Raw genomic sequence first — 13,754 nt, forward strand, 5'->3', positions numbered from 1 at the left:
GGCTCCAGACTTCAGGCAGTCATTGACTGCAAAGGATTTTCATCCAGCTATTAAAGGCGATCCTTAAGTTTGAAATGATGTTGGTTTGTTCCATTACTTATGAGCCACCAATGATGGGTGTGTGTGTGTGTATGCCACTGGCTGTCCTTCCTGAATGGTTAGTGCCCCACTTTTGTCAAACCCCTTGAATTACAGCTGAAAGTCCTGACTTCGCTCCCATCTGGGTGTGTTTCCTTTCAACTTCAATGCAGTGGTGTACAGAGGCCAACTGCCAAAACAGTTATCCTTGTTCCAATATTTCTGGCCCTGACTGTAAGTGAGCCTGTTGGGTTGGATGTTGTTTTTATTCTATTATTACTGTGTTTTTCATTGTATTTAAATGCATTTGTTTTCTTATTGCTTTCATCAAGGTTTATTTATGATTGTAAACCACCTTGAGTGCCATTTTTCTTGGTAGAAAGGCAGGGTACAAATCAAATAAACAGATAAATACATAAATTCCAATAGCTAGGGTGGTATAGTGTGGCCTGAGTGTCAAATTGGACTTAGTACAGGCAGTCTCCTGGGATACCCCACCCACAATGCCTTGGTCTGAGGAAGGGCCCTCTGAGAGCCAGACATTTGGGCCTGGCTGGTTCTCTGAAAAGTCACACTGGCTGCTTTCTCTGGCCAATGTGGCTCTTTAGGGAGCCCACCCTCTGGCTCATCCCAAGACAGTCCTCAGCATGAGCCAGAGGGTGGGTGGCTGAGAGCAGCCATTTGGCCCGTGTTTTGCCCTGAGAATCTCCTCAGAGGAAAACAGAGGGTGGGTGGCTGTTCCCACAAGCCCACCTGCCTGCCCTCTATTTCATTTCGAGGGGGTCCTTAGAGTGAAACTGAGGGCAGGCGGCTTTACCAGAGAGTCCTGCCAGCTGCTCTCTCACTGCAGCATTTGCTGCAGCAGGAGAGTGGGACCAGCAGGGCATTCTAGAGCACCCGCTATAGTGCCGCCAGCCACACAGCAGGTCCGGAGAGCCCAGCTGGCCCTGCTTTCCCACTGTAGCAAATGCTCTGGGAGCACAGTGGGTGGTCCAGTGAGATACTCTGGAGAACCCACTGTGGTGCCGTCAGGAGGGGGCTCCTTGGAGGGGCAGGGGGAGGGTGCAGTTTTTGAGTCCTCCCACTCCCTCATCTGAGGCAGCGGATTCACCCTGCCTCATAGGAGGGCTGGCCCTGAAATCCACTCTGACATACAAAGTTCATTGAGTGATTTGGGGCTACTTGCTCCCTTTCAGTCTAACCTACCTTACTATGTTGTTGTGAGGATAAAAGGGACTGAACCTTATATGCTGCCTGGAGCTAGTTGGAGGAAGGACAGCATAAAAATGGAATACATAAGACCTTTAGAGAGCTAGCGTAGCATGATGGCCTATAGCATAATCCTAAGCATGCTGACCCAGAGGGAAGTCACCCTCTATCAGCTTCTTCCTTGCAATTGGAACACAGTCATCGTCGTCGTCCTGCCACCTGCCTTTCAGGGTTTATGTAAGGGTTACTGAGGCAGTGTGTATGAAGTGCTTTGAACTGTTTCAAAAGCAGTTTACCTTATGACATTGGCGGCCCCTGACTGAGAAAAGGGAAGTGTGATGTCCCACTGGTCTCACAGAACTACTTTCACTGTTCTTTGGCTCATGGTCAAAGCATCTGAAAAATTGTCTCCATCTGCACTGATATGCATCATCCAGGTTCAGTTATATCGAAATCCAGCCTGAAAGGATTAGTACTGTGTTGCACGGAATCTGCTAAAGACAGTTATTCTTCCTGGAGATTCCAAACAGGGTAACTAGATCAGCTCCCATGTGGACATAAATAGCAGAGACTGGACAGGAACTTACAGGCCACAATTGATTAATGATGGTTCTGTGGACTGCTTTCCCATCACAGTCAGTCGCTGATGCCACATATAAATAGCTACTATTTAGTTGTTGGAGAAATATTCACTAGTAGCATCACATCTTGTTTTAAAAACAGCAGGTTTGAAAAACTATTCCAGTTCTACTGGGACAGCCACAATTTTCAGAGCATTCTCCCAGGCCGGCCGGGGGAAGGACAGACCCAGCCTCCAATCAGTCATTGCACTTTAAAAGAAACAAGTGTTCTGTGTGTGTGTGTGTGTGTGTGTGTGTATTGGTAAAGTGTACATATCTCTGGGAAGAGGCATCACAGAATAACTGTTTATTAAATTGTATATAATAAATCTCTGTAAACTGTATATATTTCACCTTACAGTGAAACAAAACAAACGAATGGTCATTGTTGATTTCATAGTTACAAGTTGCCACTAAGGCAAGCCAAGAAACTGGAATTCAACACATTCTTTTAATTAATTGCTTGCATTAATTAATTGGTCCCCCTTTCTGAACTTTCCTCCCCAGTGCCTCAGCGCTAAAGGCTAATTTGGTCTTTTACTATTGGCTCATCCTCCCTGCGTTTTCCAGCCCATTGAGATTAGGGAGTTGCATGAAAATTTTGCGGGAGTAGAAGACTGAGGACAGAAAGACCCTTGGCATGGGAAATGCTTGGCACTGTCCTCCACAGCCACCCCCTCAAATGTATTGATAAACTACATCTGCCAAACATATTTTTTTAAATGAAAACGTGCCTTCTTCCACTCTGATTGTAAGTTGCCTATATATATAAAAATATATATCTTTATTTTGTGAGTTGGGCTGCTGTTTCCTGGAAACAGGAAAATCAGTGGGGGAGAGGAAAGAAAAAAAGAGTGGGTGTTGTTTTGTGAGGAGAAAGAACTGTGGGCTCAGCAATCATACTCATAGTCCTAAATGAAGTGTGTTTTTGGAGGCAATCCATTCCTGAATTTTAAGTATGTAGGGAAGCAGGTGAGTGCAGGTGTTCAGGAATCGAGGGAAAGCATTCTGAACATGCTCGGAGGTACATATTCCAGCACATCCCTGTTACTGAAGAACACCCAGAGTCTTGGATCATTTCAGCACAAACTACACTAGTGGGGAAGAGAGGGAGGGTGAACCCAGCTTGTCTTTTAACAAGAAGGGGAAAGGGGGAGAGTTGTGAAAGAGAAGCAAATTTGTAACCAGTTGCTGGAAGAAAAGTAGGAATGAAATATTGTGAGGAGGGAACAAAATGCACATGCTCTGTATTGTAATTTGCTGCCAGTGGAGATGGGGTCAGTGCCTAACTTCTAAAGGGGGAGGTGCTTGGGCTTTAATCTGTATGAGAGATGTGCTATCAGTCTGTAAGTCCCGCAGGCCTACAGCACAATAAGATGGTCACTTATCGCTGTGCCGCAGTGTTCCTCATCTGTAAAATGTGGCCTCTGTCCTCTGAATATAAACACAATATAGCGCATGTATGGGTCTAGGTTTTTGACTTATACCTTGTGGCTTGCCTCATTGCTTTTGTTCTCTGGAGCTAGGGCCGGCCCTACCATTAGACACAGTGAACCTGTCACTTTAGGCAGCAGATGTTCAGAGGCAGCAGCAGGGGGTTGGGAGGAGAGATCTGTGTGCCATATGGCCTGCTCTACACCTCCTAGGTTAGCCTGCTGCCTTCAGGTGCAGTGGAGGATGCTGTCCCATCAGTGTGGAAGACAGATCCATCTGCCAATCCCGTCAGCTTTTGTACATGTGGGGGGGGGGGCATCTTGCCCTTTGCCTCAGGTACCAAAATGTCTTGGGCTGCTCCTGACTGGAGTCATCTGCTTGCATGTACTTTGGGTTCAGGCTTTCTCCTCGTGACACAGTTGAGTCTGGATGGTGTTGCTGCTGCCCTTAGTCCTACCCACTCATGCACAGGAGGATTCCCATTTTGTCTGTGAAATGCAGCAGGGTGTGCATCTTTCTCCACATACCAGTCCTCCAAAGAAACATCCCCTGGGAGATAGGTGATTCAAGAGTGAATCACATTCAGGATTCAGCCTTCCGCTGTTTCTGCTTTGTCTTGTTTCACGGAGGTGCGGCTGCTCTAGATTCAAACCCCAAACTATATTAAATTAATGCATTATATTTTGCATATCTGGTACTATCCTTCTGCCTCCATTCATTATAGATATGGGCTTCAGGCCTACAAGGGTTGTGAGGCGGGGGGTCACTTCTCTCCTTGAATACTAAATTTGTGCAATTATTTTTCTACAGTGCACATGTCACATATTGACATGTGCCTTTTAAAGAGAATACAGTTGCTTCTGATTAAGCAATTGTTCCTAAGAATAGAATGGATTTTTCTCATCTCCGCTGTGGCATGCCAATGACACTTCATATGTGAATCTGTTTAACTGTTCCTAAAGTGGCTGACAAATTACCCAAGACTCTCTTCAATATATTTACTTTGGGGAGTCTGTTAGTTTCCTACTTCCACAAATTAAATGATGATATACCTAAACTTAGATATATTCCGCTGCAACCATATCCCCAATCCAGAGATACGGTCTGCAACAGTGCCCTGCCTTTGCATTGTTGTGTGTGCGTATTTGGCTGCAGCTCACTGTGATCATGACAGTGATCACCTGTTTGAGAGGCATGGGGAGGGCTCAATCCAATTGCGCGCACTCTCTCACTCTCACTCTCTCTCTCTCTCTCACACACACACACAGGCGCGCACACACACACACACATCCCCTTCTTCACTGATGGGAAGAAATGGAGAAGGGAAGTTGACTCAGTCCAAACTGGTGATCATCACTGTCAAAGGTAACAGCACTGTGCACCTTGAAAGCTCTGTGCACGGTTTCTAGTCCAGTGTGAGGAACTGCACGTGCAACCGTGAATATTGTATACAGAAATTGTTCCATGTCAGGGAACTGCCTATGCTGTATCCTGCGTAGACAATTGCTTACTTTTGCATAGTGGATCAGGGCACAAAGAGATAAATTTTAATGTCTGAATCTGTCGAATGGACTTTCTTTAATGCTTACCTACAATTCAGGTAAGGATTCTTGGTTGCTCCAGAGCTCTTCAGGAGACAGACATTCTTTTGGCAACCATTATATTACTTTGTATTATACAAAACATATTTTAAGAGGGCAGCCTTTTAAATAAAAACCATCTGTCATTTGAGATGTCTGCCAATAATCTGAAGAAGCTATAAAGCTTATTGACTTGATTTATTAGTATGCCTGCTGTTTTAGCAAAAAGCTCAAAGTGGCTTCCAAAATATAAAAATTCTAAATCAGTCAGGAGTCTGTTTTCAATACCAGGGCTATGCTATTAATTTTACTTGATCTTCCAGAGCACTCAGTTCAGACACATTTTCCTTTTCAGTGTTATTTTTCAACAGAATGATAATAATTATTCCTAGCTCTTATTAAAGCTACTTCTCAATCGTCTCTTTAGTTTGCTGCAATTCGATGCCTCCCTCAGGAGAAAAATCTAGTCTTTTATCATTCTGCACTGTTTCAATAGGATTTATGCATTTATAATTGTCGCCATGCTGTATCCTCACAACAGCCTTTCAGAGTAAGTCATTATTTCCATTCTACAGACAAACGAAGCAGAAGCAACCACTTGCCTCAGGCTTCTCCAATAAAACCCGAAACTCACTTCTCAACTTCACACCTGACGTTCCATCCACTGGGCCACTCTGTCAGTCTTAGAACTTGTTTTCTTCACCGTGAAAACCTTTTGCTGCTCTGTGAGTATTATATTCTTCTGTTTTCCATGTATCATTTCTCTGTTAGGAGAAAAAAAATCTTAGGGTCTTGGATCTTTTGACAACCGTTTTCTTGCCAATACAGCTTAGTTTCTCATGTTACATTTGATTAATAGCTTGACATCTCCGGAGAAAAACTACAAAAGAACTCAAAGCCCCTTGGATGAGTCTTAATATCGTCTCAAGTGAATGGTCTCCAAGGCTTCTTGGAACAGGAGCCTTTAGTAGATGCTACCAGATCCCTGGGAAACACAATAAGGCAGGGCTGTTGAGTATGACTTAGCAGTGTCCTAGAAGCTTTGGTTACGTTGCTACATTTTTGTTCCACATGGCCATTCAGAAGGCCCATGAAACTATTTTGCTAACTGTGTCTGTAGCCTGGCTCTTAAGATTCTGGAGGGAGCCAGAGGTGCCAGTTTTGCTACAGTGGCATACTACTTGAAGTTCCTTATAGTAGGTTATTACCAAGATAATTACTGAGAGCTGGTGTAGTATAGTGGTGAGAGTGTTGGACTGGGAGCTGGGAGATCTGGGTTCTAGTCTCCACTCGGCCATGGAAGCTCACTGGGAGACATTTATTTATTTATTGCATTTATATCCCGCCTTTTTTCCTCTTGCAAGGAACCCAAGGCAGCTTACATTATCCTCATCCTCCTCTCTACTTTATCCTCACAACAACAACCCTGTGAGGTAGGTTGGGCTGAGAGTCTGTGACTGGCCCGAAGTCACCCAGTGAGCTGCCATGGCTGAGTAGGGACTAGAACCCGGATCTCCCGGCTTCCAGCCCAACACTCTTGGCACTACAGCATACTGGTACACTGACTTTGTGCCAGTCATAGACTCTCAGCCCAACCTACCTCACAGGATGGTTGTTGTGAGGATAAGAGAGAGAGGAGAATAATGTAAGCCACCTTCTGTTCCTTGCAAGAAGAAAAAAGGTGGGATATAAATGCAATAAATAAATAAATAAATAGTGTTGGACTGGGAGCTGGGAGTCCCGGGTTCTAGTCCCCACTCATTCGGCCATGGAAGCTCAGTGGGTGACAGAGCTGTTGTGAGGATAAAATGGAGGAGGAGGATTATGTACGCCACCTTGGGCTCCTTAAGGAGGAAAAAGGCGGGATATAAATGAAATAAATAAATATGCCATGTTATGTTGCACAAATAAAACCATTCCATGTTCCACCCATGTTGCATTCCAATCTAATCCCATCCTTCATATTCTTGTCCTAGACAGCAGAAGGATCCTGCAGTGGTGGGCCATTTTCTGTGTCTGGCCCCCAGTTATCAAGATGTTCCACCTACTTTCTAAGGTGTCAGATTCTCTAATCCAGAAGCCTGGTCCTCTAGTTCTAAATGCACATGGGGTGGCTGTGGAAACACATGATTGAAAGCATTGGTTTATATATTTATTTGTATCTAAATATGCCTGCACATATTCTCGGGCTGAGTCCTGCCACTCAAAACACGTTTCAAGGCTAAAATGTAGTTCAAAAGGGCTTTGGTTTGCCTCAGCATGTTAGATGGGCTGTTGCTATAAAAAGGCTGTTGCAAAAGTAACACAATCAAGTCTGCACTGAATCTGTGTGGGACTTAAGCTATGGTTTCAGGAGGCTGAAATGTTTCCTTAAAAAACTCCCTCTCCTTTGGCAGTGTTTACCCCTTTTGAGCAATTCTGTGCCTGTGACCTGGTTCATAGGATTGCAGGGTAATTAATAAACCCTGGTGGCTTGTTAACTATGCTGCACATACCACTCACATGCCGGGGGGATTAGCTTTATTACCCTGGGCAGTGAGGCTTGTCATGTTGGGTGAACCCAGCCAGAGTGGCCTGTTGCCGTGGATAACAAGCCACCCAGAATCCATGGGCTGTTGTAGGCTTCTAGGCCTACATGGCATGGGGCTTCTTTTGCCTTTGCATGGGGCTTCTTTTGCCTTTTTTACCCTTGCATGGGGCTTCTTTTGCCTTTGCTACATGATCACATAGTGAATGTGATGAGCTCATGGTGGTAGGCACTATTCAACCCATATGTAATTATGTCCCTGAGAGTGAGGGCAGTGCTTTCTGGATTGGTCACATGGGTTGTCCTGACCCTCTTTCATCAGAACACACACACGTGCCGATTGCTGAAAGAACACTGCTTCTTGCCAACAACAAAAATGTTTGCAAAAAGTCACACATACACCACTTTTTCAGCTAACTATTTGTTGTCATATGTTCCTTCTCCCCCCACCCCCACCCCTTTTAAGGGTTAGCACAAATCAAATTACAAATAAGGTGTGGGCCCGTCATCATGCAGCAAATAGAGAAAATGCATTCCCAGAAAGAACCAAACCTTTGCACTGGTTCTTCTAAAACAAAACAAGAAATTGTTTTCTGATTGGGTGGAAGCAGAGTTGTGAACTACTTACAGAACTCCACCGTTCAACATATGCACCTGTTTGGAAAGAGCTAAATTAGTACCTTACATAAGAAGATTGCAATTGGCACTTAGGTGACTCCTCTCCACTGGCTGTGGAATTGCACCCAGTGTTCATCAGAGAAAGTAAAAATAAACTCCTTTCACTTTTCTTTCTGTGCTCTGAACTCAGCTACTCTTGTTCTCCCTCTCCCACCCCAGACATTAAACAAAGTGGCAGATGGTAGGATTCCTACAAAGTACATGTGCACTGAACTCACAAATGAGAAAATAAGTTTGTTTACCAGAAAAAAGTACAGCAAGATGGAAATGGCATTTCAAGCACAGAGGAAGCAGTAAATAAATGATGGTATCAGGTTTACTTAGCAGGAGTAGTTAAGAGTGAATGAGGGGTGGAGGAAGCAGTATTGTGTTTCTTGCTGCGCCAACAATATTGCCATGCGGGCACGTGCTCTCTGTTGAAATTTGCTGCCATCAGAGGTGGGCTGTGGGCAGCGCTGTGGGCAGCACTGCTCTTCCCAGCGCCACTGAGTCCTTTTGTGTCCTGCCCTCTCGGGGTGACGCTCGCTGCACAAAGCTGGGGATTCCGCAGGCGCTGGCAGGAGTAGCCGCTCCTCCCAGTGCTGGCTGGGTCCTTTCGCGTGGCATGCAGGACATGAGGCCAACAGCACCTTCTCCCTCTTCTTCCTCAGCAACTGGTATTGAGAGGCACTCCGCCTCTGATACTTGGGGTGATATACAGCCACCATGACTAGTCACCATGGATAGCCTTCTCCTCCATGAATTTGTCTAATCCCCCTTTTAAAGCCATCCAAGTTGGTGCCAGTCACTACATCTTGTGGCAGCGAGTTCCATAGCTTAACTACATATGAAGAAGTACTTCCTTTTTTCTTCCAGAATCTCTCACCATTTAGCTTCCTTGGATGATCCTGCATGCTAGAAAACTGTTCCCCACACCACAGATAAGTTTATATGCCTCTCTTATGTCCCCCTTTAGTAACTTTTTGTTCTAAGCTAAAAAGCTGCAAATTTTGTAACCTTCCTCATATGGGAATTGCTCCATCCCCATGATCATTCTGGTTGCCTTTTTCTGCACTTTTTCCAGCTCTACAACACACTTTTTGAGGTGCAGTGGCCAGGCCTTGGCCAGGAATTCGGTCCTTTTATTTATTATTTCTCACAGTGCAATCCCACAGGATACACAGTTTCACCCCCATAACAATCTTGTGAATGACGGTAAGCTGGGAGGTGGTGACAGGCCCAAAGTCATGGCTGAGGGGAGTTCACTTGTGGCAATAAAAATGGATCCTTTTTGGTAATGAAAGTTACCGGGGTGGGGAGGGCCATTTGGATTGGGAGTGCAGCAAGGGGCAAATATTTACCCTCTCCTCCCATGCTAGGGTCCTGATCTGAACTAGGGGCCCTATGCCTACTTTAGAGTAAAAAAGAAAGACGTACCTGCTAGCTACATCTTCAAAGTCAAATGAAAGCCACACACCATACAAGTCTTGAAATCCTGCCCATCCATCAGCCTTTATTGTTTTCCCACATGATTTGCTACTCGTCCAGGGTAGGGGCTTACGTATCTCCAAAGAAGAGGGCAAGGGAGGACACAGATTTGCAGAATACATGCATGTGCTAATTTATATGAATAGATGCAAATTTAGAAATAATGACTGTAACAAGAAAGCCAGTCCATCTCACCATAGTGACCAGGCGGCTGTGTGCCTTGCTCAGTCTGCTGTGGATGGGCAACTCCAAAGCCCATCTCTCCCATCTTATGGTTCTTTACCTTTACTTCAAACTTGGACTGGACAGCCCTTCAAATAGAGGATTGCCCTCTGTAAAGTAGGACACATGGCCACTGTATCCTTGGCCAAAGAGAGTGCTCACCCTCTGCGATTCCTTTTGGCTTGAGCCACAGCTGGAGAGAGCTGCCCCATCTCCTGGCGACCCTGACGGCCATACAGAATGCCAAGAGCGTGTTTCGCCACATCCTGCATTCTGTTCAACATAACAGAAACAGGACAGAGGCTGTTATGAGGGAGAAAATCAGGAATGGTGCTCTGGTCTACAAAAACATTTGCAGAGTCTGGAAGGGGGAAAAGAGAGTATTTTCTACCTATTTTACATTTCGATATTTTGTTTGGTACATAATTCTTCCAATATGTAGGAAGCATTTTGTGAAACACTGACTGCCAGCTCTGACACACGGCTCTGTCTTAACAGTGATAGCAAAGCTGCACCTCATGTTATTCCACCCTCCCACCCAGCCTTATATGATCCGCCATCCCAGTTGCCTTCCCAGCTGCTCTGCTGAGCTTTGGGTTGCTTCCACCTCATGTTACTCTTAATGTCAGAGAAATCAACTGCTAGAAAGGCAGGTTAAAAAGAAGCAGGTGAGGGACTGGGGTGGGGGGATCTTTTGTTCCAAACAGCTCTGTGGTTAAAATAATGCTGAAAGAGAGCTTGTGAAGGGGGACAGAGAGAGGCCAAAGAACACTGAAGGTGAGATATGCAGTGTTTAAGAGGCTCCCTGTTGATCTCATGCATATTAGGAGGCAAGTGCCTTCCTCCTGAGCAGGTTCAGGTTCTAGGTAATTATATTCGAACTGCTGCTGTTTGAGCAGATATACTTAGTGCCCTAAAGCTTAGTAAATTATTCAAAAAGGGCTATTTCACCCCAAGTTTGCCAAGGAGCAAGAATGGCTCTCGAGGAAAGCATTTTCCCATCCTCAAGCATGGTATTTCCATCTAGCAGTTCTTATTACTTCCCTGCCAGCCTCACTGGGACTCAGAGAAGCTCAGTGAGCTAATATTTTTAAAGCTCTTGTGATTTCCCCCAAGGAAAATGCTATTAAAGTATTAACCAAGAGATGCTAATTGCGTTTGCGGCTCTGTATTCTCCTCCTCTTCCCCTCCTCCTCCTCTTCCTCCTCTTTAAAGAACCAGCTCTGAATGTGTCAACAAAACAGTGACATTTATTTCCCTTGTTTTATATATGTAATTATTTATTTGATTTATACCCTGCCCTTCAACAGGTTCCCAGGGCAGCTTGCAAAAAGTTAAAATTGCAGCAAAGCCAATTAAAACAAACACATTAAAACAAGAACATTAAGATACCACAATATGAGAGAGCCGTATGAAAGCAGCCAACCCAATAAAGAAACAAACACCACGCAGCAGGAAAGCAAAGTTCCAGAGGATTAAAAAGCTGGGGGGCGGGGAGGTATTTGTATAATCTCCATCAAGCTGTTTCCCTCCTTTGTATGTCTTTAAAACATGGGCCAGTACATCAAGATTGGGCTCAGTGGTGCCATTGGGACAGGACTTTGGGGCAGAAGTCCAGGGCTCCACTTAGCAGAATAACCAAAGGGGCCCCAAAATAGGGCAGGCCTGGTTTACCACATTTTGAAGTAATTGAAGTAACATACATTGGCTGGGTTCACACAACACGCTAACCCACACTCAGTGGTTGACTGTGAGTTGTTGTACCATGGGTTGTCATGTTGTCTGAACCCAGTGAGTTTTCCACAGGGTGGCTAGTTAACCATGCTGTGTAGCTTATTTTTCTCAATCAAGCCACCTTGGGGACCCATGGCTTGTTGTTGGGTTGTTCAGGGTGGTTAACCATTTATTTATTTTTAGTATTTATTTAAAACATTTCTATCCCACCCTATATCATTAAGATCTCAGGGCCACATTGCATGGTTAACAAGCCACACTGCAGAAAACATGCTGCATTCAGACAACACAATAACCCACCCAGCATTCAGACAACACAATAACCCACGGTTCAATAACAACTCAATCACTCAGTGTGGGTTCGCGTGTTGTGTGAACACAGTCTGTCATGTAAAGACAGCCCCCTTGAAACCCTTAAGTCCAGAGTCTAAAATTACCAGACTGCACCACTGATTGGACTTAAACATAGATAGAATGCCACCAAGTTTCACCTAAAGCAGAATTTCAAGGTGAATTTGGAAGTTGCTGCTCAGAAAAGGCAGCTGAGAAATTTCAAGGGAACCAAAGGAGTTTCAGTAACACTAAAGACATTTCTGAAGAAGATTCTACACATAGCTTCGGGGGAGACACAGAAGCGGATGGATGACAAATGAAAAGACCAGGTTTATTCAGATTGCACCTCCCAGGACTGAATGTGGACCCAATCTGCATTCTGATGTCCATGCCTTTCCAAGTGATGCAATTCACACAACAACAAAATGTGTTCAAAAATGTGTGCTTTGGAAAAATGTGCATGAAAAAACACATACTTTTGAAAAATCTACACATGCATGTTTTAGTCAAGGGGAGAAAAATGCCTACATTTCAAAAATGTGTGCAATGAAATACATTTTGAAAAATGTACATGAAAATACACACAAAATTTCATGCAGGGGGAAAAACCCAAAGCTCGCAATCCAACATGGACCTGAGTTGGTATTATTTCACAGTCGAGCTTCAAGCTTCAGGGTAGTAATTGGAGAACCCTGACAAGCTTGAATTTTACTGATTCACACATCCCTAGTCTTAACAAATATGAACACAGGTTGTTAGTCAATCTGGGGCCATGAATGACAACTGCCTTGCAGTAGCACCAGATGTCCATTGGAAGTCCATCAGTGGTGAGGGCTCTCTCAATGCAGTGGGCAAAATTGATAGGAAGGAGACCTTCCATCACATTTGATCTTAAATGGCTGATAGTTTGTAGGTTCCCACCTAAAAATCCTAGGAATTTTGAGGCAGCCAAAATGTGTTTAGATAAGGCTAATATAATTTCCTTGCTCAGAGAGGAGGGAAGAGATTCTCACATCTCTAGCCATGAATGACCTGGGATCAAGGATGCTTCCAGATCAGACTTTTATATTATTTTATAATAATATATTTTATAATCGCCCTGCCTCTTTCATATAATCTTACCGGGGATCCAGATGTCATCAGCTTCCACTTGTAATTCTCCTGTGTTCCTCATAAGAACATAAGAGCCCTGCTGGATCAGACCAAGGGTCCAACTAGTCCAGCATTCTGTTCACACAGTGGCCAACCAGCTGTTGACTAGTAACCCACAAGCAGGATACAAGTGCAACAGCCCCTCCTGCCCATGTTCCCCAGCAACTAGTGTACTGGCTCTGGTACTGGAGTAGTGCATAGCCATCTGAACTAGTAGCCACTGATGGCCTTTTCCTCCAGGAATTTGTCTTACCCCCTTTTAAATGGCCACCATCCAAATTGGTGGCCATCACTACATCTTGTAGTAGTGAATTCTGTAGTTTAAGCTGTGTGAAGTACTTCCTTTCATCTGACCTGAATCTCCCACCAATCAGCTTCATGGGATGACCCTGGGTTCTAGTATTATGAGAGAGGGAGAAAAACGTCTCCCTATCCACATTCGCCACACCATGCATAATTTTGTACACCTCTATCATGTCTCCCCTTACCCTCCTTCTTTCCAAGCTAAACAATCCCAGCTGTTGTAACCTTCCCTCACTGGGGAGGTGCTCCAGCCCTTTGATCATTTTAGTTGCCCTTTTCTGCACTTTTCCCAGCTCTACAATATCTTTTTTTAGGTGTGGTGACCAGAACTGTACACAGTATTCCAAGTGTGGTTGCACCATAGATTTGTATAAGGGCAGTATGATATTGGGAATTTTATTCTCAATTCCGTTTCTA

At 44.5% G+C, this 13,754-nt stretch overlaps 1 protein-coding gene across 1 annotated transcript in view; it reads left to right on the forward strand.

Annotated features, from left to right (window-relative positions):
* Positions 1 to 13,754, forward strand: part of B3GALT1 (beta-1,3-galactosyltransferase 1) — a 448,714-nt gene that overhangs the window by 391,258 nt on the left and 43,702 nt on the right. Inside the window, exon 4 of the mRNA XM_084829710.1 lies at positions 5,497 to 5,646. The gene's annotated coding sequence lies outside the window, so the exon portion shown is untranslated. The remainder of the gene's footprint in view (positions 1 to 5,496; positions 5,647 to 13,754) is intronic.

The sequence above is a fragment of the Heloderma suspectum genome, chromosome 1 (assembly GCF_057233095.1).
Source record: "Heloderma suspectum isolate Gila_16-S chromosome 1, 16-S_ref, whole genome shotgun sequence".
Classification (NCBI taxonomy): domain Eukaryota; kingdom Metazoa; phylum Chordata; class Lepidosauria; order Squamata; family Helodermatidae; genus Heloderma; species Heloderma suspectum.